This window comes from Vulpes vulpes, chromosome 8, assembly GCF_048418805.1.
Source record: "Vulpes vulpes isolate BD-2025 chromosome 8, VulVul3, whole genome shotgun sequence".
NCBI classification, from domain to species: Eukaryota; Metazoa; Chordata; class Mammalia; order Carnivora; family Canidae; genus Vulpes; species Vulpes vulpes.
In genome coordinates, this window is record NC_132787.1 from 54,745,565 (window position 1) to 54,770,255 (window position 24,691).

Genomic DNA, 24,691 nt, shown 5'->3' on the forward strand with positions numbered 1-24,691 from the left:
CAGAAGATTTGCTCCCAGAACTGGTGATGTAAAGAAGAGAAGTAGCTACATGAACATTTTAAGACTAAGCAGTGAGATAATAATACCTTTCTAAATTGAATCAGCATCATTTGACCTGCCATGGACATGAGTTTAAAGTGCCTTTTTGGCCCTTTCCCTAAAATGTAGAGACTCCAATTATCCCTAACCAAATGCAGCTACCATGGGCTGTATCTCCACTGCCCATTGTGGCTTAAAAAACCTAATATTTTTATTAATCTGAGAGGAGAGTCTTTTAACTTTGAAGGATACCCAAGAGATCTTTATTACACTTAAGAATTTGAAAATGCCCTGAAATTTGTCTTCTAAAAAATATTCGGTACTTTTTTTGTGCTATAAGATTCTTATAGGCATTCTTCTGTAATTAAATCTTCAACTTAATAGAAATTATACCTAAATTAAAAAAAAAAAAAACTCTTCTAGTTATGCCAATGTGGCCATAAAGAAAAGTGAAGATATAACCTGTTTATTCATCTGCTATTTGTTGGAGTGGAAGTAAAATAGAAGTAGAGAAACATTCTAAACCTTTCCAAGATAGAAAGTTAATTTTAAATATATAATTATGTTCCTATTCCCTATTACTGATACTGTTTTTGTGTAAATGAATACAGAGAAATAAATAAACTTTTTACCAAAAAGGTTACATTGACATTTTTTAAGTGTGCAGTTCAGTAACATTAAGTACATTCACATTGTTGGGCAACAACCATCACCATTCATCTCCAGAACTTTCTCATCTTCCCAAACTGAAACTCTGTACCAATTAAACAATATATTCCCATTCACCCCTCTCCCCAGCCCCGGGCAACCATCATTCTACTTTATGTCTCTATGAATTTGACTACTCTATGTACCTCATATAGGCGGGATTGTGCAGTATTCTTTTTTGCCTGGCTAATTTCAGTTAATATAATGTCTTCAAGGCTCATCCATGTTATAGCAAGTATTAGAAGTCTGTTCCTTAGAATAAAATTCTATGTATATACTATATTTTGTTTATCCATTCAACTATTAAAGGATATTTGGGCTGTTTCCATTTTTTGGCAATTGTGAATAATGCTGCTATGAACATTAGAATACAAATACCTGTTTGAGTCCCTGCTTTCAGTTCTTTTGAGTATATACTCAGAAATGGGATTACTGAATTATATGGTAGTTCTATGTTTTATTTTTTTGAGGAACCACTATACTGTTTTCCATAGTAGTTAACCATTTTACATTCCAACCAACAGTGCACAAGGATTCCTATTTCTTTACATTCTCACCAACATTTGTTATTTTCTGTTTGTTTAATATATATATGTATATGTATACTTTATATAAATATATATTTTTTACATACATATATAGCCATCCTAATGGGTATAAAGTAGAATCTCATTGTAGTTTTGATTTCCACTTCCCTTATAATTAGTGACATAGAGACATTTTTTAAAGTCTCACATTCACTCACAGGTTTACTATTGCTAGTGTATCTCATTAGTTTGTTTAGATCTACATTTCTGTCTGGTACCATTTTCCTTCTTCCTGAAAGAATTCCTTTAACATTTCTCATTCTTATTGTGTAGATAATGCTGGTGGGGAGTTCTTTCAGCTTTTGTATCTTTAATACAAAGTTTTCTTTTTCTTTCTTTCTTTCTTTCTTTCTTTCTTTCTTTCTTTCTTTTACCTTCATGTTTGAAAGACATCTTTGCTGGTTGTCTGGACTGAATATATAATTTGTGGAGCCCAATGCAAAATGAAAATGTAGAGTCCTCTGTTAAAAAATTATTAAGAATTCCAACCCATTAGGATACCTGAGTGGCTCAATTGGTAGAGCATACAACTCTTGATCTCAGAGTTGTAAGTTTAAGCCCCATATTGGGTGTAAAGATTACTTAAAAATAAAACCTTAAAAAAAAAAAACAGAATTCCAAGCCATCAATAGCAGAACATTAAACCAAACGCAGTCCTCTGAGCACAGGACCCTATACAGGCGCACAAGTTGCACAGAAAAGTCTACTCTGCTGGTTATAGAATTCTAGATAACTGCTTTTATTTTTTCTTTCAATACGTTATTATTTCTTTTATTTTCTTGTTTTTGTTTCTTCCAGTACTTTAAAGATGTTGCTATGCTGTTTTTTAGCTTGCAATTTTTCTGATGAGAATTCTGCTCTCATTATCTTTGTTTCTCTATATAAAATGGGTCTGTTTTCCCTTGAATGCCTTGAGGATCATCCCTTTTTCATTGATCTTAAGCAGTTAGTTATAATGAAGTCTGATGCAGTTATTTTCTTTTTTTGTGTGTGTGCTTTGATTTTTTGTTGAGCTTATTAGATCTCTATGCTTATAATTTTCATTAAAGTTGGGATAATTTTAAGCTATTATTTCTTCAAAAATTCTTTGTTGCCCCTTCTACCTCATTTTCTCTGGGGACTCCAATTACCCAAAAATTGTATCACTTGAAATTTTCCCATATATCACTGACACTCTGTTCTCTTTTCATTTTTCCAGTCTTTTGTCACTGTTTAATTTTGGATCATTTTTATTGCTGTGTCTTCAAGTTGACTAACCTTATCTTCTGCAGTGTCTAATCTAATAGTAATCCCATCCAGTTCATTATTCATCCAGATACTGGCTTTTTCAACTCTAGAAGTTTTATTTGTCTTTAAAAAATGTATTTTACCTAATCTGATCAATCTTTGTTCTACTTTCTTAAACATATGGAAAGCTATAATAAATATTTTAATTCTAATATCTGTGTTGGTTCTAGTTATACTTAGAATGATTAATTTTTCTCTCCATACTCAGTATTGAATATTTTCCAGCTTATTTATATACCTGTAATATTTTATTAGCTGTCACACATTGAACATTTTACTTGCTAGATGCTAGATAATATTATATTTCTATAAATATTCTTGAGCTTTATTTGGGGACATAGTTAACTTATTTGGAAACAATTTGATCCTTTCAGGTATTGTTTTTAATCTTTGTTTGATAGATCCAAAGCAACATTTCATATAGGGACTGACTTTCCCTACTACAGGGGTGATATCCTTCTGAATACTTTACTTATGAGTTTTTATGAAAATTATGTAAATTACGAGGGTTTTTTTTTTTAATTTAGTTAGTAGAGAGACAAACTATTTCCACCCTTGTATGAATAGAAGGATCATTTCCTCTGATTTCCCCTTAGTTTTCTCATACAAATATGCTGATCATTACTCAAATGAATATTCAAGATATCTGGAGTTTTCTCTTCTTTCTGGTACTCTGCTCTATGCACTCTAGCAGCCTTGGCCATCCCAAATTTATAGCTTTATCTCCTCAACTTTGGGAGACAACTAAGCTTTGCCTGGGTTCCTTCTACCACTGCTACTTGTAAACTCTCTTTAGGCAATAAACAAGAGCTCATTTTGTTTCTCTTGTCTCAGGGACCACTGTATGTGTTGCCTGATAACCAGGGTCTTAAAGTAATTGTTTAATGTATTTTGTCTAATTTTTTAGTTATTTCTGTCAAGGGAGAGGAAAAATAAATATGGACCCTGTTACATCATGCTGTCTGGAAGTAGAAGTACCTCTCTAGCCATCTTTCAAATTAGTAGTTTTCAACCCTGACCACATTAGAATTACCTGGCATTGGGAAGAAATTTAAAAAATGGATGTACAGGATCTACTCCAGACCAGTTAAACAAGATTCTTTTAGATTGAGGCCCTAGCATCCATATTCCTTAAAAATACTCTGAGTTTTCTCATATACAGTAGGGTTAAAGAACCCTGGATTTAAAAATAATTATTGCATTTAGGGGCACCTGTGTAACTCAGTCGGTTAAGCCTCCAACTCTTGGTTTCTGCTCAGGGCATGATCTCAGAGTCATAAGATATATTCTGATTTTAACTTAGCATCACATGGCATAGCTCTGAGTCCATTCCTGAGATATTCTGTTGTACTTATATCTATCTGTTTTATAGATCTATGCACTCTCTGGCACTAGGAGTTCATCTGCATTTGGGTCACATAGCAGTGAACAAATGGATAAAAGAACTTTAGAAAAGTTAAAGCAGAGACCACTATGATCTTAGAATATTGAGACAAATGATGCCATTACTGTTAATATTTGGAAGATAAATTCTTATCGTAAATGTGACCTTAGGTGGTTTGAAGGGGTTGCCTGTAGAAAAATGAATTGTCAGAAAGAATACAGCATCATGACATGGACTTTCATTAGGTCCCATAATTGTGGTTTGCCAGTGAACCATACCATCCCCCTGGATGTGCAGAACATTGTGCTGGAGGGTCATGGTCCAAATCACTAAGTTCCTTATTAATACATTTCAGCACCATAGTCTGTGCTTTTCTTCCAGCTCCTCACTTTCTTGGTGTGTACTCAAAGATCCAGCCAAAACTCTTGATTATCCAGGTGGCAGGGAAGGATTGTTTCTTTCACACCAGCTCTGCCAGACACAGAGCCTCCCTCAAGCTGTGGCCTCAGCCTCCCCATGAGGTAGATGGTGCCTCTAGGCCCAATGGAGCTCATACATGTGATACCTCTCTCTCTTTCTAAAACAAACAAAACTATTTCATTTATAAATATTTCTGAGAGACTTTGGTGTTCTGTCACTCCAACCAAGACATAAGGCAGGGAGGCAGTGTAATGCTATAGAAACTTTTAAAGCAGGGAACTGTCATATTTAGATCTTTCCTTTAGAACTGTGTGACAACCATATGGGAGATGGGGTTAGGTGTGTTGAATGAAGAGACAGGGGATCATTGAGAAGCTAGGGTCAGAGGTAATGAGGGCCTGAACTTGGGCATTGGTAGTAGAGAAGGTGAAGAAGGGATGAATTTGAGAATTTCTGAAGTAGAAGGGATAGGATTTGCTGATCAAGAAGGATGAAACAAGAGTTACTCTTAAATTTCTAGGTCAATTATGGAGTGAGTAATAATATCATTAACTGAGATAGATAATATGGTATAAGAAGTAGGTATCAGGGAAATGAATTACTTCAGTTTGGAACATCCAAAAGTTGTCTTGTAGAACCATCTCTGACCTGTAATTTTTCTGAGCCATAGGAGAGAGAAAACTTTAGAGCATATCTTCTGAATTGCTGGATAATTTTTAATAGGTGTATCTTTCTCTTTTATTTGATTTAGGTATATATTAAAATATATTTACATTTCTTGTGCATGCATCAGTAGAATAAAGTAGATGTCTTGTAGATGACAAGGTCAGGGATTATTGTAGAGATTTGTTAATGCTTTTTTATTTATTGAGGCTGTGGGAGCATTCATTTCTCCCTCTTTTGGACAAAACCCCTACATTCCTGGGGGAGTGGCAGTATGGTAGAAGAGCAGGACTCAACTCACCTGGCCCCACAAACTTACTTAGATAACTCTCAAAACATCCTGAGCACCTACAAATTCGACCTGAGATTTAAAGACAGAATAGCTGGAATGCTACAAAGAGAACAGTTGTTGCTTCTAACAGGGTAGGAAGGTGAAAAAAAAAGAAAAAAAGAATAAAGTGGGGAAGGGAAACTGTGAGTAGCTGGGCTAAAGCAGAGTGGCAAAAGCCTCCAGAGCAAGAAAGCCCAGCCCCCGGAGAAATGGGAACTTTAAAAATCCACACCGGAGTTTTCCCTGACTGAGAAGTGCTTAGCAAGGAAATTGGGCAGAATCGCAGGAGGGACAGTGAAGGCTTAAGATTCCTGAGTGACTATAAGTGGAGGGGGGGCCCCCGGGGGAAGCTCACTGCAAACTGCAGTCAGATAGCAGTAAAAGGCTGGAGCCCCGCATTCCTCCAGGGCATTTGGGAGAAGCCAGTCGGTTAGGTGGACCAGGTCCAGAAGGAGGTGACTGTATCCCATTCTGCATTTCCCTTCAGGAGAGACAGTCCCCGGGAGCATGGGTCCAGTGACACAGGGCCCCAGATCCCAAGGCACCCAATAAAACAAAGTCAGAGATCAGGCATTCCCCCTAGTACAGGAGGAAGAGGGGACGGCACAGAAAAGCAAGAATTCTCCTGCCTCCAGGTGCCCTGCAAGCTGTGCACCCACACCTGCCCCCAGGAGCATCTAGGCCAGTGCGGACTGGAAGACTGTGGTTAGTTACTCGAGGGAGCTCCATTCTAGAGCTGGAAACCTGGCTGCCACCATTGTAGTTTTTCCTCTTTGTTTCACCTTGTGCCTGGGAGAGGCAGGGCTGCCAGGGAACAAAAGCCTCACAGGATGAACAGCTCATACTGAGCCCAGCACCTGTCCAGGGGCGGGACATCTCTGCAAAGGCACAGACACCTGAGAATCAGCACAGCAGACCCCTCCCCCAGAAGAACTGCTGGAAAAACAAGGGAAGAGCAAGTTTACTGACAAAGCAGCACTGCAAAGCTCCAGGACTGAGGGAAAATAGTATATAGAACTACAGGGTCCTTTTTTTTTTTTTTTTCCATTATGACTCGTTTTTATATCAGACTAAAAATGTCCAATATTTTTTCTCTTTTCCCACTTAAACTACAATATTTTACCAGCTCTTCATTTTTAAGTTTTTTCCTTTTTGACTTTCATATTTCCACAATTACATGTCTTAGATATATTTTTCACTTTTGGATTCCCATCAGTGTATTCAATTCAATTTTGGTAGATATACGAAATATGGGTGTTTGTTTTTTGTTTTTTGTTTTTGCCTCATTTTGTTTTACAATGGAACTTAGTACCTTCTAAAACATGACCAACATACACCCAGAACCAAGTGGAACACCATGTTGGTTCATTCTGTGAACCATTCTGGTTCATTCTATTCTCTTCTGTCACATTTGCCCCCCTCTTTTATTTTGTTTATGTTTTTGTGGTCAGTGTTGGGGCTTTATAGAAGTATTGCTGGTTTATATAAATTTGGGATTGAACATCTTCTAACACACATAACAAAATACAATCAAAATCAAGAGGATCACCCACTAGGACACCTTAGGTAGACTATATTCTCTCTCCACTACCACTTCCTCACCACCATTATCCACCCCCCTTTTTTCCCTCTATTCTCTACTCTTTTTTTTTCTTTTTCTTTTTTCTTCTTTGTTTTTGGCTTTTTATTTTTACTACTTTGTTTTAAAATTAGTTTTTCACTTTAGTGGTCCTTTTGTTTTATTTTTTTCTATTCTTATTTTTCTTTAATTTTCTGGTTTCTGACCTCTTCAGAATCATCTAGGGTGTTTTTTACTTAGTTTGTGGTTGATATTCTTGACTCAGGCCACTCATAAAGCCATTCTACATTGGGCAAAAAGACTAGAAGGAAGAGTTCACCACAAAAGAATGAAATGGTATCAGTAGTCTCTGCCACAGAGTTACAGGATTTGGATTTAAATATGATGTCACAAATTCAATTCAGAAGTACAACTATGGAGCTACTGGTGGCTCTGGAAAAAAAGCATAAAGGACTCTAGAAACTTCATTATTGCAGAATTGAGATCTAATCAGGCTGAAATTAAAAATAGGTTAAATGAAATGCAATCCAAACTGGATGTTCTAACTGTTAGGGTTAATGAGGTGGAAAAGAGAATGAGTGACAAAGAAGACAAGTTGATGGTAAGGAAGGAAGCTGAGGAAAAAAGAGAAAAAACAATTAAGATCCCACGAGGAAAGGCTTAGGGAAATAAATAATAGCTTGAGAAGGAAGAATATACATCTAATTGGGATTCCAGAAGAGGCTGAGAGGGAGAGAGGACTATAAAGTGTATTTGAACAAGTCATAGCTGAGAACTTTCCAAATCTGAGGAAGGAAACAGGCATTCAGAACCAAGAGATAGAGAGGATTGCCCCCCCCCCAAATCAATAAAAACCATTCAACACCTTGACATTTAATAGTGAAACTTGCAAATTTCAAAGATGAAGAGAAAATTCTTAAAGCAGCTCGAGACAAGAGACTCTTAACTTATATGGGGAGAAATATCAGATTAACAGCAGACTTCTCCACAGAGACCTAGCAGGCCAGAGAGGGCTGGTGTGATGTATGCAGGGTACTAAATGAGAAAAACATGCAGCCAAAAATACTTTATCCAGCAAGGCTGTCATTCAGAATAGAAGGAGAGATAAGGAGCTTTCAGGATAGGTAGAAACTGAAAGAATATGTGACTACCATACCGGCTCTGCAAGCAATATTAAGGGGGACCTATAAAGAAAGAGGAAACTCAAAGAAACAATCCACAAAAACAGAGACTGAATAGGTAATATGATGACACTAAATTCATATCTTTCAATAGTTACTCTGAATGTGCATGGGCTAAATGAGCCCATCAAAAGATGCAGGGTATTGGAATCGATAAAAAAGCAAGACCCACCTATTTGCTGTCTCCAGAAGACTCATTTTAGACCTAAGGACACCTCCAGCCTGAAAATGAAGGGATAGAGAACGATTTACCATTCAAATGGTCCTCGAAAGAAAGCTAGGGTAGCAATCCTCATATCAGATAAATTAAGGTTTATGCCAAAGACTGTAGTAAGAGATGAAGAGAGACACTATATCATACTTAAAGGGTCTATCCAACAGGAAGCTTTAACAATCATGAATATTTATGCCCCTAATGTGGGAGCTGCCAAGTATATCAATCAATTAATAACCAAGTAAAGACATACTTAGATAATAATACACTAATAGTAGAAGACTTCAACATGGCACTTTTAGCAAATGACAGATCTTCTAAGCAGAACATCACCAAAGAAACAAGGGCCTTTAAATGATACACTGGGCCAAAGAGATTTCATAGATATATATAGAACTTTCCATCCAAATGCAATCGAATACACATTCTTCTCAAGGGTACATGAAACTTTCTCCAGAATAGACCACATACTGGGTCAGAAATCAGGTCTCAACCAATACCAAAAGATTGGGATTGTCCCCTGCATATTTTGAGACCACAGTGCTTTGAAACTAGAACTCAATCTCAAGAAGAAATTTGGAAGAAACTCAAACACGCGGAGGTTAAAGAGCATCCTACTAAAAGATGAATGGATCAACCAGGAAATTAGAGAAGAATTAAAAAGATTCATGGAAACTAATGAAAATGAAGATAAACCATTCAAAATTTTGGGATACAGCAAAAGCAGTCCTAAGAGGGAAATACATCGCAATACAAGCATCCCTCAAAAAATTGGAAAAAACTCAAATACACGAGCTAACCTTGCACCTAAAGGAATTGGAGAGAGAAAATCAAGTGAAACCTAGACCAAGCAGAAGAAAGATAACAAAGGATCGAGCAGAACTCAATGAAATAAAGACCAGAAGAACTGTAGAACAGATCAACAAAACCAGGAGTTGGTTCTCTGAAAGAATTAATAAGATAGATAAACCCCTAGCCAGCCTTATTAAAAAAAAAAAAAAAAGACTCAAATTAATAAAATCACAAATGAAAGAGGAGAGATCACAACCAATACCAAGGAAATTTAAAGGATTTTTTAAAAGATTTTATTTATTCCCCCCCCCAAAAGATTTTATTTATTCATCACACACACACACACACACACACACACACACAGAGGCAGAGACACAGGCAGAGAGAGAAGTAGGCTCCATGCAGGGACCCCGATATGGGAATCGATCCCAGGACTCCAGGATCAAGCCCTGGGCCGAAGGCAGGTGTTAAACCACTGAGCCACCCAGAGATCCCTATAAATGATTTGAAAAATATATTATGAGCAGCTATATGCCAACAAACTAGGTAATCTAGGAGAAATGGATGAATTTCTGGAAAACCACAAATTACCAAAACTGGAACAGGAAGAAATAGAAATCCTGAACAGGCCAATAACCAGATTAATTTTGAAGCAGTCATCAAAATCTCCCAGGACACAAAAGTCCAGGGCCAGATGGCTTCCCCAGGGAATTCTATCAAATGTTTAAAGAAGAAATAATACCTATTCTACTAAAGCTATTTCGAGGTATAGAAAAGAAGGGAATACTCCCCACTCATTTTATGAGGCCAGTATTACCATGATTCCAAAACCAGACAAAGACCCCACCGAAAAGGAGAATTATAGACCAATATCTCTGATGAATTCAGATGCAAAAATAATCACCAAGATACTAGCCAATAGGATCCAACAGTACATTAAGAATATTATTTACCATGACCAAGTGGGATTTATCCCTGGGATGCAAGAGTGGTTCAACACTCATAAAACAATCAACGTGATAGATCACATCAACAAGAGAAAAAACAAGAACCATATGATCCTCTCAATAGATGCAGAGAAAGCATTTGACAAAATACAGCATCCATTTCTGATTAAAACTCTTTTAAAGTGTAGGGATAGAGGGAACATTCCTCAGCATCCTAAAGACCATGTATGAAAAGCCCACAGCGAATATCATTATCTATGGGGAAAAACTGAGAGCCTTTCCCGTAAGATCCGGAACATGACAGGGTTGTCCACTCTCACCACTGTTATTCAACATAGTACTAGAAGTCCTAGCCTCAGCAATCAGGCAACAAAAAGAAATAAAAAGCATTCAAATTGGCAAAGAAGAAGTCAAACTCTCCCTCCGATGACATGAAAACCCCAAAGGTTGTGCCAGTACCATACCCCAAAAGAAAACCCCAAAGACTCCACCCCAAGATTGCTAGAACTCATACAGCAATTTGGCAATGTGGCAGGATACAAAATCAGTGGTATTTCTATACACTAACAGTGAGACTGAAGAGAGAGAAATTAAGGAATAAATCTCATTTACAATTGTACCCAAAACCGTAAGATACCTAGGAATAAACATAACCAAAGAGGTAAAGGATCTATACCCTAAAAACCACAGAACACTTCTGAAAGAAATTGAGGAAGACACAAAGAAATGGAAAAACATGCCATGTTTATGGATTGGAAGAATAAATATTGTGAAAATGTCAATGTTACCCAGGGCAATTTACACATTTAATGCAATCCCTATCAAAATACCATGGACTTTCTTCAGAGAGTTGGAACGAATCATCTTAAGATTTGTGTGGAATCAGAAAAGACCCCGAATAGCCAGAGGAATATTAAAAAAGAAAACCAATGCCAGTGGCATCACAATGCCAGATTTCAAGCTATATTACAAAGCTGTGATCATCAAAACGGTATGGTACTGGCACAAAAACAGAAATATAGATCAAGGAACAGAATAGAGAACCCAGAAATGGGCCCTCAACTCTATGGTCAACTAATAATATTCAACAAAGTGGGAAAGAATATCCACTGGAAAAAGGACAGTCTCTTCAATAAATGGTGCTCATAAAATTGGACAGCCACATGCAGAAGAATGAAACCAGATCATTCTCTTACACCATACACAAAGATAAACTCAAAATGGATGAATCTAAATGTGAGACAAGAATCCATCAAAATCCTAGAGGAGAACACAGGCAATAACTTTTTTGATCTTGACCACAGTAACTTCTTGCAAGATACATCTATGAAGGTAAGGGAAACAAAAATTAACTATTGGGACTTAATCAGGATAAAAAGCTTCTGCACAGGGGCGCCTGGGTGGCTCAGTGGTTTAGCCTCACCTTCCCCCCAGGGCCTGATCCTGGAGACCCGGGATCGAGTCCCACATCGGGCTCCCTGCGTGGAGCCTGCTTCTCCCTCTGCCTGTGTCTTTGCCTCTCTCTCTCTCTCTCTCTCTCTCTCTCTCTCATGAATAAATAAATAAAGTTTAAAAAAAAAAAAAGCTTCTGCACAGCAAAAGAAACAGTCAACAAAACCAAAAGACAATCTATAGAATGGGAGAAGATATTTGCAAATGACATAATCAGACAAAGGGCTCATATCCAAGATCTATAAAGAACTTATTAAACTCAACACCCAAGAAACAAACAAAAAAATCAATCATGAAATAGGCAGAAGACATGAATAGAAATTTCACCAAAGAAGACATAGACATGGCCAACAAGCATACAAGAAAATGCTCTGCATCATTTGCCATCAGGGAAATACAAATCAAAACCACAATGAGCTACCACCTCACACCAGTGAGAATGGGGAAAACTAACAAGACAGGAAACAATGAGTGTTGGAGAGGATGTGGAGAAAGGGGAACCCTCTTGCACTGTTGGTGGGAATGTGAAATGGTGCAGCCCCTCTGGAAAACTGTGTGGAGGTTCCTCAAAGAGTTAAAAATAGAGCTACCCTATGACCCAACAATTGTACTACTGGGTATTTACCCCAAAGATACAAATGTAGTCAAATGCTGAGACACCTGCACCCCAATGTTCACAGCAGCAAAGGCCACAATAGCCAAACTGTGAAGGAGCCACTATGTCATTTGACAGGTGAAAGGATAAAGAAGATGTGGTCGATATATACAATGGAATATTACTCAGCCATCAGAAAGGATGGATACTTACCATTTGCTTTGACGTGGATGGAACCGGAGGGTATTATGCTGAGTGAAATATGTAAATCAGAGAAGGACCATCATCATATGGTTTCACTCATACGTGGAATATAAGAAATAGTGAAAGGGATTATAAGGGAAAGGTGGGAAAAATTAGAGAGGGAGACAAGCCATGAGAGATTCCTAAATCTGGGAAATGAACAAAGGTTTGGGAAGGAGAGGTGGGCGGGAGGTTGTGGTGACTGTTGACAGGCACTGAAGAGAGCACTTGATGGGATGAGCACTGGATGTTATACTATATGTTAGCAAATTGCACTTCAGTAAAAACAAATGAAAAAAAACCCTACATTTCTTTTAGAGAATTACCTTTTTACCCCATTGTTCATTAAAGGAAAGGTCAATTAAGGTCTCCCAGCTATATGATGCTGATGAGACTCACATTAGGACAATCTGACTGTCTTCATAAACATCGCACATATTTGGTGGTGCCACATAAAGTAGAAAAATGGTGGAAACCAGGTGTTTCCTGGCTCCTTATTGATTCTTCTGCCCTTTCTGAGCCTATTCTTTTGAGTCTTCAACTCTTCCTTTGATTCTGTGGGTCTTCCAGCTATCCTTAAAAAAAAATTTAATTTAGCCAAAGTTGGCTTATTCATCTTTTCAAAAAGTATGTATGGAATGCTGGCCATAATACTGGGTGTTGCAATAGAATGAAGAGTAGGATTATTGAATAAAGGCTCTACCTTCACAAGCTTAAGCTTAATGAAGTTGTAGGAATGGTGAGGAGATACACAGCATATATATATATATGATAAAGTGATTTCTGATGTTAATACGGTTTATAAGGAAAATAAAATAAAATAATTGATTAGAGAGGGACCGAGCAGGTTGCGAGAGAACTGTAATTGTCAAGCTCTGAAGTCAGAATAAGCTTGAAGTGTTTGAGGAACAGAAGGATGACCCGGACCGAAGGAGCATGCTGAACAGACGGAGAGTGGCAGGAAATGAGAGAAGAGGTGAGCTGAGATCTTGTAGACTGTGGTAAGAAGTTCATTTGCTTTGGAAAACCAATGTAGGGGTTGAAGCATAAGCATAACATGATCTCGAAAATGTTTTAAAATATCACTCTGCTTTTGTAGAATAGACTTTAGGAGGCCAAGAGTGGAAGCAAAGGAGGCTGCTTTGGAGACTGTTACAGTAAGTAGACCAGATATGAGATAGTGGTTATTCATATTGTGGTGGTAGCAGTCAGGCTGGTAAGAAGTGAATGGAGTCAAAATATATTTTGGAAGGGCACCTGGGTGGCTCAGTCGGTTAAGTGTGTGCCTTTGGCTCAGGTCATGATATTGGGGTCCTGGGATAGAGTCCCACATTGGGCTCCCTGCTCAGCAGGGAATCTGCTTCTCCCTTTGCCCCTCCCCCAACTCACGCTCCTGCTTGAGCCCAAGAGTGCATGTATGCACACACGCACGCTATCCCTCTCCCCCACCCCTTCTCTCTCATGTGCATAAAAATAAATAAAATCTTTAAAATATATACACACACAGGAGGTAGAGCCAACAGAATTTGATGGTGAATTAGATGAGGCGGTATCAGAGGCCCTTTTCAAAAAAAGTATTTAAACCTAAAATTTCTCTAAGAAAATTAAGTCTATTTAAACAAAAGATTTTTTCATGTTAATGGGGAAAAAAAGATTAATTTTTCCCCATGCCCTCAGGAATTAGTTCAGGGATAGGCACTTGACTCAAACAGATTTTTTCAGGGGCCTCCTGAAAGAGGCAGCCTCTCTACTAATGCGTGCAAGCCTCAGAGAATTTCTGTAGGGCCTCCTGGCAGATAATTCACTGCATTGAAGATGCTGAAAATAAAATCAGAACAGAAAATGACTGAGATGAGAAAGATAACTTCACTGTTGGAGTCTTTGTATTAAGCTATCTTTGAAACCTTGGGTTGAAGTTTTCTGCTTAACTGTAGTTGAAGTTTTTTCCGACTCATTATAGGGGTGGTGGTGGTTAGGTGATATGGGACAGGGCTGGAGGTCTCTCCAACGGAGGGGACCCTGGATAATATAAAAAACACCTTCACAGAGGGTTGCATATGATGACCAGATGGAGAGCCCCATAAATAAAGAGTATTTGTGCTAGATCTCACAAAATTCTGTAATTTAGATTTTAATCATCAACATTTATGGCAGCAGCAGTATCATTGTTATGATGATTGAATTTATAATTTGCATCATTAATAGTTTTTATTGAGCTCTTGCTACATACCAAGCCATATCTTAAGCAATTTATTAACATAATGTCATTTGATCCTCACTGCAATTCTGTGAGGAAGATATTATTATTTTCCTTTTTATAGAAAAGTTAAATAATGTGGCACCATATCACAGTTACAAAATGGTAGAAGTGGTGTTTAATTGGCAGGTGCTAAATCTGTGTTTCATGTGCATTGGAGTAATTACTTTTGTCCATCTTGCTTTTAAAATATTTCTTTTCAATGGCCCTAGATTTTCTTTTCCTTAGAAAACAAACCAAAACAAGAACAAAAAGCCTGTGATAGAGCTTTGACAAATATGGTCTGGTCTCCAAATTAGCATAACAAGTGTAGAATGTCATTTATTTTAATATAATAAGCTCCATTATCAAAATTTGACCTTGGGAGGGTTTGCTTTCTAATTCATACAGTCTAAGTCCTGAAAGCACGGAAAAATGAATGACCTGTTTAAAACAAAAAGAGGCATACCTGGATGTGACTGAAAATCTATCAGAAAAACATCAAATAGTTCCATATTCAAATCAATAAAAATGGGTGAATTGTACATTTCAAAGCAGAATCTGGAGCACTGTTCAAATAACAAATACTTAAAACAAGCTGGGCTCACTGCCCAGAACAATAAACACATGAATTCACAGAATGGGGCGATTTTGTCCACTCTGTGTGTGTGTGCTCATTGCACACTCACATTCAACTGTGCAACATTAGCTCAGAGAAAGTGGAACCAAGAAATGTCAATATGAACAAGTGACCTTAGTGTACAAACAGAAATAGTACCATATTTTAGCATCTTTCTTGTTTCCAAAGTATTTAAATCTATAACATCTTTTTGCCTTCTTGCTATGCATATCTTGACTTTGGAATCTCCAACTAAATAGCTTTATTAATTTCAACAAGAAAGGTTTTCATGGGGGCACCTGGGTGACTCAGTTGGTGAAGCATCTGCCTTCAGCTCAGGTCATGATCTCAGGGTCCTGGGATCCAGCCTTGGCATCAGGATCCCTGCTGAGTGGCAAGTCTGCCTTTTCCTCTCCCTCTGCCCCTCCCTGCCTACCCCCTGCTTATGTGTACATGTGTGTTCACTCTCTGTCTCTTTCTCAAATAAACAAATAAATAAATATTTTTTAAAAACAAAGGTTTTCATGGATTGCACATATCTTCTAAAAGAAAAAAATATTCTTGGTAGTAATTAAAAGCACATTCTGGAAAGAGAACTCTTAAGCAATGTATTATACAGAATGGTCTTACAAAAGTACTATTTATTTGGTCCTTTAATTTTCACCATAAATCTAGGTCCTACTGTGTAGACTTAAATAAATGTTCTAAATTATTTTTCTTTTTTTAATTTTTATTTATTTATGATAGTCACAGAGAGAGAGAGAGAGAGAGAGAGAGGCAGAGACACAGGCGGAGGGAGAAGCAGGCTCCATGCACCGGGAGCCTGATGTGGGATTCGATCCCGGGTCTCCAGGATCGCGCCCTGGGCCAAAGGCAAGCGCCAAACCACTGCGCCAATCAGGGATCCCTAAATTATTTTTCTTAACTGCAAAGAGAATAATAGCTTCTTTTTGAATGAGAGGGCTAAGTCTTTAACTATACAGCATCACCTTGGATTGAGGGAAAGTTTAGGAGCCTCATGAATCAGTCGTCTATTGCTGCATTGCAAATTATGCCAAAACTTAGTGACTGTAATGGTGAATTGTATGTGTCAACTTGACTGGATCACAGGGTCTCCAGATATTTGGTGAAAAATTATTTCTGGGTGAGTCAGTGGGGGTGTTTCCAGATGAAATTAGCAGTTGGAATTGGCAGACTGAGTAAGGCAAATTGCTCTCCCCACTGTAGATGGGCACCATTGAATTCCTTGAGATCCTAAATAGAACAAAAAGACAGAGGAAGGGAGAATTTGCTACCCCTGCCTGGGCACATGAGTTGACACATTAGTCTTCTAACCTCAGACTGGGATTTATACCATGGGCCTCCTGGTTCTGGAAACAACATTAGCTTTCCTGGGTCTCCAGCTTCTAGACAGCAGATAGTGGGACTTCCCAGCCTCCATAATTGCATGAGCCAATCCCTTATAGTAAGTCTCGTTCTGGTACCAAGAGTGGATTACCAGGGATCATTGGGGGCTACCTTAGAGACTGCCTACCACAGTCTACATCCATTACAGAATTGCCTGGAAATTCGAGGAACAACAGGATTGGCTCCCTTCCTTCCTTCCTTTTGAAATGAGGCTAGTATAGATCAAGCACAAAAAAGAAAGGATAAATGGAATCAGAGCTGAGGCCAAAGACTATGCCACGTTGTTTCCATCTGTATCTACAGAACAAAAAACATCAGATTCTACTTGCTCAATCACCCCTCCAAGCATCCCTGAAAGATATGGTCAACAGTGACTGGTTCCAGCTATCTTCTTGCATGCCGCAAGGGTTGAGGAGAACAGTGACAATGTAAACTGTTTGCAGCACAAGAGGTACACTGGTTGAAAGGCTCTGCCTTAGATAACCTATTGGGAGACCACCTTGTATATGCAGTTTACGGTGATGGTTTCTAACCACTAAGTGTTTAGCAAAGTTGGCTTGAGAAAAGATCCTCGTTGGTATATCCATTGTCTCTCCTATGTACCACCATGTAACAGTACTTGCCACCAAATTAGAGTATGTTTTTAATATAAATTAGTAAAGCTGCCCTCATACTGGTTGCGGCTTGGTAGAGCCAGAAACTGGGGGCATATATCCCATTAACATACTATTTATAACATTACCTATGTTATTAGTAAAATTAATAACTACTGATTTTTAAATTAATAACTTTCATAATTATTTTTCATTATTGCATTATTTCACTCTTGAAGTAATACTTAAACTTTTATAATTCGAAGGATTAACAGAATTTCCACATGTAAAACATATAAGGACATTTTTCACTCCAAATTATACCTAGAAAATTTGCCTGTATTTGAAGATGAATGTTCAGATAGTAACAAAAATCTACGTGGCACATTCTATATGTATTAGTGGCATGCTATGGTCATCAGATACTATGGTATCCACATAAGCACAAGTTCAGAGATGTAAGAAAGCATTTGAAATAAGCATTCAGCTATTGAGTTTTCTAAAACTGAAGCCAAATGGCAGATTTTGGCTCAATGGCAGTGCTGAACTTTGGTGCATCTCCAAATTTTATACCTTCTTTTTACTCTTCTAGTTTGACACAGGGGCTAGTTTTTCTCAGCCTTCAACTTGAGCTCTTCGATGGCTGCAACTTTTTTTCTCTTTTCCTTGCTCCAGGAAAACCTTAAAAGCCATTTGTATATTTTAAGACTTTTGTGTATCTTACCTCCTTCTGTCTTGGCTGGCCCCCAGGACCTCCCTTCCCTTTACCCCATCATATCAGGACTTGGTCTGTCCACATCTCCCAGGCAGAAACTGGATGTCAAGGAAGACTGGAAAGAGGGCCCAATCCCTGCAAATAAAGAAGCAGGAACTGAGGTAGACAACTGGGGCCCTACTTTTGGTTGAACTGGGCCGTGTTATACTTCAGTAAAAGAAAACGGGAAGCAGAGTCCGGCCTGAGGTGAAGGGACTGTCAAGAGCCTGGAAAATGGTTCAGCTCTTCAGGCTGAGGTTCTGAGCTGTGATTCCCCTGTCCTGTTCAGGGGGTAGATTTTAGAGAAAGGTGGCACAAAGGGTGGCACAAAAGACCCAAGATTAAAGAAGCGGACTGGTCCGGTGAGACAGATTTAAGTAGAGGCAGAAGGCAGGCCTAGGGTGCCCCATCACCAGGAATAAGGCAAATCCTGAAGGGATATGAAAATGCCTGGTACCTGCAGACAACCTGGTAGGAACATAAATGAGTGAAACAGGTCAGGTGTAAGACCATATGGGGTAGTGTTGGTGACTGTGAGTATCTGGAGCATTGATGATCCATCTAAGGACCAACCTTTATCTGTGAGCCTGATTTTGTAAGATAGGTTCTGTCAGCAAGGAGCACCTCTAGATGGTTTGCACTGATACAAGATTAGGTTCATGGTCTTGTGGATAGGCAGCTCTTGCCAAAGGAGAGGCTCCAGTCTGGTGAAATTTCCTAGCAGCTTGAATTCAGTAGAATGTGCATGGAGGATGTAGCATGGCTACTTTGATTTCTAGAGCCAACTGTGGTCCAAGAGATGGAGGGACTAAAGGTGAAGTGGATTTCATTTTTGACTTGAGTATGTAGATGCCTCAAACAGAGAGTTGAGGCTCAGGGTTTTCTTAAGAGGGAAGGTTCCTAAAATTTCCATTCTAGTGAAATTGCTTTAGCAGCAATACATAAGATAAATTGTTCTTTTTACCGTCTCCCACCATCTCCTCTCCCCACACTGTTCTACCACCTCCCCAATGCCCTATAAATCACAGGAACTTGCCCTTGAGCCTTCCAATTATTTGGGAAGGAGGCTGGGAGGAGGCTGGAGAGTTACTTCTGCCTTGTGATATCTTAAAGGTGCCACCTGATCTGGGGCAGTTCATGATGCAGAGAGAGCTGCTGCCAGTAAGTTCAGCAAAACATAGCACTAGACAATACCAGTAGAGAAGCATCTAAAGGTTTGGCTCTTGTCACGGCATCCAGGATGAACAAACGAGGGCCCTGAGCAGAGGGCAAGGAAGCACTCACTCCCAAGATCTTGTAAATGCAGAGGCAGAGCCTGCCTTTATTTAACATCTTGATATTTTGTTCATCATGGATTTTTTCTCAATGATTTTGTTTTTGAAAAATACTGCATTAAGATTACAGTTATCCTGATTGCTGAATCTTTGGCATCCCTCAAATTTTGCACCACAGGTAAGGTGGTGCACTTCTTTCCTTACCAGAGGTCCAGTCTTCACACCTTCACAGTTGAATCAAAAGCTTGATGGGGTACCTTGGTGTTTCAGTTGGTTAAGCTTCCAACTCTTGATTTCAGCTCAGGTCATGATCTCAGGGTCCTGGGATTGAGCCCTGTGTTGGGCTCCCCTCTCAGCAGAGTCTACTTGAGATTCTCTGCCCCTCCCCTCTTTTGTGTTCTCTCTCTGTCTCTCTCTAAAATGAAATAAATAAGTAAATCTTTTTTAAATATTTTATTTAAATTCAACTTGCCAACATATAGTATAACACCCAGTGCTCATGCCATCAAGTGCCCCCTCCTTAGTGTCTGTCACCTAGTTGCCCCATCCCCCCCATCCTCCTCTCCTTCTGCAACCCTTTGTTTGTTTCCCAGAGTTAGGAGTCTTTCATGGTTTTTCATGGTCTTCCTCTCTAATTTTTTCCACTCTTTCCCTTCTTTCCTTTGTGGTCCCTTTCACTATTTCTTATATTCCACTTACGAGTGAAACTATATGATAATTGTCTTTTCCCTATTGATTTATTTCACTCAGCATAATACCTAAATAAGTAAATCTTAAAAAAAAAAAAAAAAAAAAAAAGCTTGAACCAGTCCATCAGCACCAGGATCTTCTGGCTTTGACTTTTCCCTCCGTCTCTTGAGAACTTACCAAAGCCAACATATATAGGATGCAATAATTTTTCTCTGTATATTATAACTTCTGATTTAGAGCTAACTAGTATTTCTGTACTTATTGTTATATCACAGACCTAGCCTAAAATGGGGATACTTTTATCTAATTAAAAGAGTATTTAATGCAATTGTTGAACTTGGCGATGGTGAAAGACTGTGAAATATGCTAATTTTTTTGTTTAGGATTGCCATTGATATTGAACTCCACAGCTCAGTATTTTGGCTTCTTATATGCTAAAATAGAAATTAAGACAAAAGTGAATATGCACATGTGGAATCTTTCTCATTAAAATTTTTTCTTGATTGTGTGATGCTTTCTGAGACTACATGTCAATATGTATGAATCCTTGCCAGCTGGAACAGAGGACGAAACAGCTGTTCTAAACTGACAAGAAATTGGCTTCCAGTAATTCTAAGTGTAGAAGAGGGAATTTATCTTTCTTGTACATTTGCCTTTGTCCTGGGAGTGATTACTTTGATGAGACTCATTAGTTGTGCAGATTTAAGCCAAAATTCTACCAGGGATAGCTCCTGATATTTGTTAAGTAACTGCGATGCAAATATTAGATTCTGTTTAATAGTGACAAAAGTGGACCTGGGAGAGATGATATTCTTTTATATAATTACAATAATTTAATAATTTTTATGATTCTTAGGAGATGCACCCTGAAATATAGGGTGAAGAGTCTGCATCTTACTTTCAAATGGTTCATCAATAACACACTTACTGTGACACACTAAGTGTGTGTGTGTGTGTGTGTGTGTGTGTGTATAGAGAGAAAGAGAGGGAAACAAATGTGGCAAAATGTTAGCAATTGGTGAATCAACTAAAGGATTTATGAGATTTCGTTGTACTATTTTTGCAGTTTTTCCATATGTTTAGATTTTTTAGTTTTTTTTCAAAATGGCAGTTTAAGGGCAGCCCCCCTGGCTTAGTGGTTTAGCGCTGCCTTCAGCCCAGGGTGTGATCCTGGAGACCCGGGATCAAGTCCCATGTCTGGCTCCCTGCACTGGGCCTGCTTCTCCCTCTGCCTGTGTCTCTGCCTCTCTCTCTCTTTGAATCTCTCATGAATGAATAAATAAAATCTTTTTTAAAAATGGCGATTTAAAAAACAGATTTATGTTCTAAATAAATATATCTACATATACTTATGTATATATGAAAAAATATATACACACATACATATGAATTATAACACTGAACTTTTAGAACTTTATGTATAATTTCTGTGTATCCTTAGGTCCAATCTGTAGAGGAAACAGAATACCAGGGATTCTCAGTGTCTGCCAGAATTTTAAACCCAGAGAAATCCATCTTGGATTATATGAGGACAAGCTAGTAGGTGGCATGTTACAAGCAACAAAGGCAGAGACCATAGCTATATGGGTGCCTTCTCGTAAGCAATATGCTTTCTAATTCAGAATCGAATCCAAGCTCTAAACCAGGATCATTCCCTGCCCTTAGTTATCATCTCTATGAGTCTTTAAAGTGGTTTGGATTGCCTGATACACTCTCCCTGACCTTGGACTGGAAGTGCTTGTCCCTTTCCTCGAAAATGACTCAAGTTTTAGTGATGGTGCAATTGTCATGAATGCCTTGGAAGCTATTTGTAAATTTATTCTACTATTGTTTCTCGTTCCAGAAATTTCTTTATTAACCCTCATATCAATGGCTTTAATTTTTAAGGCCAAATATCTATGTGCAAAGCAAGGAGAAATATCCATGTAATTATTCACACAAGTCTCTCCTCACTATTCCAACCCCCTTCCTAGAAATTTGCATACCACATTTCTTGTGCAGTTCCCCCTCCTCTAGCATTAGATACACGTAAATAGTGGGTGTTGAAAAAACGAGGGGGAATTGTATGAGTAAATTACCACCAGCTGTCTGAGGGCTTGGTCATAATTTCCTTCCTTGTGGTTTTCCTTACAGCTGACAGACAAGGGTGGCAAGTAAAGGAGATGGGTCTGAATACACACACACACACACACACACACACACACACACACACACTTCCCTCAAGACAGGGGGAGAAGGTTGGGAGACAAAGGGAGGAATACAAGATGGAGGAAATATCCACTCCTCCCTCTCCCCAACTCTAGCTAGGAAGTGAGGGAAGCAGCTTATCCAGCTTCCTTGTCAGTGCTTTGGTCTCAGATGATAAATCAGAGAGCTGAGAAGTAGAAAATCTGGGTCACTGGCCTAGCCCTAGAGTGCAGTTTGGAGCAGAACTGAAATTAAAATTCACAACTTCTATAGGGGATTGGAATCCTGCCTGGTATGCAACCATTAATAAAAAATAGCGATGATTTATCAAATGCTTAAAATGTGCTGGGCAAAAATTAAACGCTTTATATTTATTATCTCATTTTGTTCTCACAACTACCCTATTAGGTAGTTATTATCATTAATCTTTTTTTTACAAATGAGGAAGCTAAAGCAGAGTTTAACTTGTCAGAATCATGGGGTTGGAAATTGGTGCAGGAGGGGAGATTTGAAAAGCTCCTGGATTCTAGAGCCAGAAATCTAAAATACTCTGTTATGATGCCTGTTAGCGACATTGGGCAATGCTGCAAGGCTCTTCCAGATGAAGGGGACCCCAAACAGTCAGGGAAGACTGGGAGCATTTCTCCTTCTACCAATGAAAATTTAAATTTTTAAATAAAAGCACTGTATTTTGCAATCCTAATATATGATAAAGTTTTGTATTATTAGCATCCTTCAGGACTCAGATGCTACCTTTCTTATGAAACCTACTCTAGGCAGATTTAATTAATCACCGCCCCCACCAAGTTTCTCTTTGTACCATTACTGTGGCACTTCGCACAATCTGATTTGTGTTATTGTTTGATGAATGCCTGCCTAACTTCCCACACTAGATTTTAGACACATAGCACAATGTCTAGCATATGCTCTGTACATGTTTGTTGAACTAATAATGTTGAATCGAATGAACTAAACTAACCAAATTGCCTCAGAGTTTTGTCAGCTTGTGGGAATAAATTAAGTCCCATGAACATTAGCTACTTCTGAACTCCCACCTGTTACTTTGGGAAATGAAGTCTTTCTCAAAGTCCCCCCACCCCATACAAGTATATCCGCTTCTCCTAAGGGTTACTTCCCAATCTCTATAAACTGCTTGCAGTTCAGATCCCTGATGCTATGAGGTACAGCTGTCCCGTTGCCTACCACATATAGTCCTAGAGTCACACACTCCCTGGCCCCTGCCCCACTCCAGCGCCTGAAGGGCAGATCTTTCAATTCATACACACATGGCCTGTCTTCTCCAGGTTACTTGCATGGTCTAGGAAACCAGGCGCATCCACCTAAGCCTCAGTTCTGCCCATTTAGGTTGCTCTGTTTCGCTAACAAATATAGATCACAGATTCAAATGTATGAACTCAGTTGGATGGTTTTTCACCACATGAAACACCAGTTTTATTATACGTGGGAACCTGTTTTTTACTAGCCTGTCAGTCTCTCTAAGGCCCCACCTGCTCCTTTATAAGAGAAGGATGCCTTGCTGGGATGCCTTCTTTACATTGCCTGGTTTCTCTTCGTCACACTTACCGCCATCTAGCATATTGTAGATAATTCTTTGTTTATTGTGTATCTATACCAGTAGACTGTAAACTCCATGAAAACAGGTCTTTTCTGTTTATCTGTATGTTTGTTTTACTGCTGTGTCCCTTGTATATAGAATAGTGCCTGATACACAATGGTTCTCAGTGTTTTTTGAATGAATGAATAAATGAATGATGTATCAGAATTGTTTTACACATTTTAAGGCATCATTTCAGCTGTCTATTTCTGATTACCAAGGTACTTTAGAACTTCATGGTTTAAAACAACAACCGTTTAATTATATCTTGTGATTTTCTAGGTTGGGAATTGGAACAGGCTTCAGCTGGGCGATTTGTCTGCGCCACATGGCACTGACTATGTCACTTTGTTGTATTCAGCTGAAGGCTGTTCTGGAGGTCCCGGAACAACTTCACTCACATCAGACATAGACTATGAGTCATCCCCAATGCCATGATGGGGGCTGCTGGATGGTGTTTCACATGTGATCTCAGGGCCCCACCTCATGGTAGTCAGACTTCTTTGATGGCAGCTGAGGATACCAAGAGGTCTGGGTGGAAACTGCAAGACTTCTTATTACCCACCGTCGGAATTTGTGACCTAGCACCTCATTCTCTTGGTCAAGCAAAATTCACTAAATCCATCTCAGATTCAAGGAGAGGAGAATTAGACTCCACCTCTTTATGGGAGAAGTAGCAAAGAATTTTCAACCATCCTTAATCCACCACAGCCTTGCACCTTTTGGCCACAAATATTACCACATGCCTAACTCCTTTTCTCCGAAAACCCCCCAAAGTTTTTTTTTTTTTTTAAGATTTTCTCTATTTATTCATGAGAGACACAGAGAGAGGCAGAGACATAGGCGGAGGGAGAAGCAGGCTCCCTGCAGGGAACCTGACGTAGGACTCAATCC

The 24,691-nt window shown here is 38.8% G+C and overlaps 1 protein-coding gene and 1 pseudogene across 22 annotated transcripts in view; one reads left to right on the forward strand and one right to left on the reverse strand.

The window, feature by feature from the left end:
- LOC112912050 (myomegalin-like) overlaps positions 1 to 24,691 on the forward strand; it is a 224,455-nt gene that overhangs the window by 10,309 nt on the left and 189,455 nt on the right. The gene's annotated exons all lie outside the window — the stretch shown is intronic.
- LOC112912051 (ubiquitin-conjugating enzyme E2 D3 pseudogene) lies at positions 3,927 to 4,366 on the reverse strand (annotated as a pseudogene).